Consider the following 2,987-nt stretch of genomic DNA (forward strand, 5'->3'; position numbering starts at 1 on the left):
AACAATGAGAAATATTCTCATGAATATTAAACACAACAACCTCTGAACATTAGGAGCGGGGCTGTCAGCATCAGCTTGTAGATGGTATTTTAAACTCGATATGCTCTGAAACTACGGGGCGGCCGAGGACAAAAAAATACACATGCGTTAATCGCGTTAAAATAATTAGTGGCCTTAATTTTTTGTTGCGTTAACGCGTTATTAACGCGTTAACTTGACAGCCCTAGTTAAAATATACATGGTTCATTTCCAGATAAAGGTAACCCTAGCCACAGTTATAGAAACTATGATTAACACATTATATAAATCATCTGTTATCATCCCTGCCCTGATAATTATACAGGACGAACAAGAACATGGCATCAGTAATGACTTATATGTCAGGTCGGCTGTTGATGGTTTTATGTGTGGGAGGATTTGCTAAACCAACTAACTCACATTGGGCCTTGGTGTGTTTAAAATGCCTGTTTGTGTCCATAATGTGCTTGTTGAGTGTGTTCTCACACACAGCGGCCTGTATGAGTAATGCATTGTGAGCCAGCCATCCGGCTCATTATTTTTTGTGGGGATCAGCCATTTACAGGGATTCTGGGCTCAGGCTCCTTGTTTGAGATACAACGAGGTGATTATTTGGGTAAAAGGGCAGCAGAAACCTCCAGGATGTGGAAATTATGATGCTGCAGAAAAAGTCCAGCAGCCAAATGGCATCCTGCCCACTCCCCCCCCCCCCAAAACAACCTAGACTCATTCTAATTTGTCAAGTCCCTATAGCAGCTTGTAATATAGCGTAGCGCCCCCCTGGAAAAACGTTCCCAACAACTCCTGTCTAATATCAACAAACACGGTGCCTGGTCTGACAAAGAAAACGGAAAAGTTGAGTCGCCTGGCATTTTCACCGACTGCCACGCATTCTTTGCTAACGAGGAGAAAAGGAACACTGCTCAAACTCTTTCTAAAACAAAGAAAAGGGCGGGGGGGCACTGTTTTTCAGTTTCCTCATCAGAAACACTAACAAACACTGTCTCAACCCATTTGTGGTGAGCAGCGAGAGATGCTTGCCTTCATACATAATGTTTTTATGTATGACTGTGCATATGATACACTGTAAACACCCCCAAAAGTTACCAGAGCTCGATAAAATGAAACCAACTGATTTACTTTATTCTTTTGTTTTGATGAAAACGTTTCTAGAGCTTAAATATGTTGATGACATACAGACACATGCATCAATAAGCAATGGTACAATTTATCTTTGAATTGGAGCTTACTTAATCCCCAAAATAAACCTTGTTAATCATAGATTATCTGTTTAATGAACTCAAAGACTATAACATTTCCTGTGCACACACCTGTGGGTTGCATCAGTGTGTGTGTGTGTGTGTGTGTGTGTGTGTGTGTGTGTGTGTGTGTGTGTGTGTGTGGTGTGGTGTGGTGTGGTGTGGTGTGTGTGTGACACACACACCACACCACACCACACCACACCACACACACACACACACACACACACACACACACACACACACACACACACACACACACTGATGCAACCCANTACTTATTGAAAACAAGCTACAAAATGTAACACCTTGGAAAATGCCCTTTAATACTTTTTAATAGCCTTCATTTTCGCTAAATTGATTTATCAACTTTTAGTACTTTTTAAGACCCTGCGGACACCCTGAGTCTATATTGTCATGTCCATAATTGCAGAATACAAGATACGAAATCAGGTAAGTTTTTCCAGGAGGGTTCTTCCCCGGTGATAAGGGATTTTTATTGCTCAAATAAAACAGCTTTGAGATCAGAATACAACATCTTGTGTTGATAATCACACAAGTTTTATCTTTTAATCACAATGTCTAACGGCCGTGATGAGACACAGGATGAGCTCGCCCTAAAGTATACTTTAATGATAATGTTTTAACCAAAAAAAGTGCCAAAAGTGAACGTTTTGTGAATCTTTCCACAATTTCAAGCGAGTAGGTATATTAGTTTGGACGGGACATCTTCTATTCCTGCAAATAATTACATGATCATCGTGTACGTTTGTATTACTACTAGTGTTAGTGTGTGCTCGCTAAGCCTGTTGTAGGTTGGGACTTCTCAGCAGATCCACTTTACTTAATACTGATATTTTGGCATATTTCGCATTTACCAAATATTATGCATTGTGCAATTAACTGTGCGGCCCCACAAGAATCACTAAAATCAGGGTTTCCTTCTGACCTTCTTCAAGAAAATAAAGTTTGAGATAAGAAAAGTTGAAACGTGTTGTTTTGCATTTCCATTCTTTCCATCACGATGTCTTGCGGTCATGTTGAGAGACAGGATGAAGTAGCCCTAAAGTATACTTATACTACCACTGTTAATACTTTTACCTAAAAAAGTACAGAATGACAAAGTACTCGTGTGATATTGCCCTTGAACGGGTTTCATTACATTTTTAAGCGAGTAGGTTTATTAGTTTGAATGGGACAACTTCTATTCTTGCAAATAAATACATGTTTATCGTTTAAAAAGACGTTTGTATTACTACTGGTGTGTTACTGTGTGTGTGTGTGTGTGTGTGTGTGTGTGTGTGTGTGTGTGTGTGTGTGTGTGTGTGTGTGTGTGTGTGTGTGTGTGTGTGTGTGTGTGTGTGTGTGTGTGATTGACTGCNGGGGAAATGCAAGTCTGCGTCCAAATGGTTGGAAGATAAGGAGGAAGCACAATCAATACTGTATATAGTCAGTGTGAGGGAAAGTGTGTCGCCAAGGTAACCGGTTAGAACTCTTAGTGGAGATGAGGTCTTAAAATGTATGGAAAGGGTCCAAAGATCCAAAAATACTTAAAGTTCCAAATATACTTCAAGTTCTAAAAATACTTAAAGATCCAAAAATACTTAAAGTTCCAAATATACTTAAATTTCCAAAAATTCTTAAAGATCCAAAAATACTTAAAGTTCCAAAAATACTTAAAGTTCCAAAAATAGTTAAAAATACTGAAAA

This window comes from Notothenia coriiceps, unplaced genomic scaffold, assembly GCF_000735185.1.
Source record: "Notothenia coriiceps isolate Sejong01 unplaced genomic scaffold, NC01 NC01_scaffold00017347, whole genome shotgun sequence".
NCBI lineage: Eukaryota > Metazoa > Chordata > Actinopteri > Perciformes > Nototheniidae > Notothenia > Notothenia coriiceps.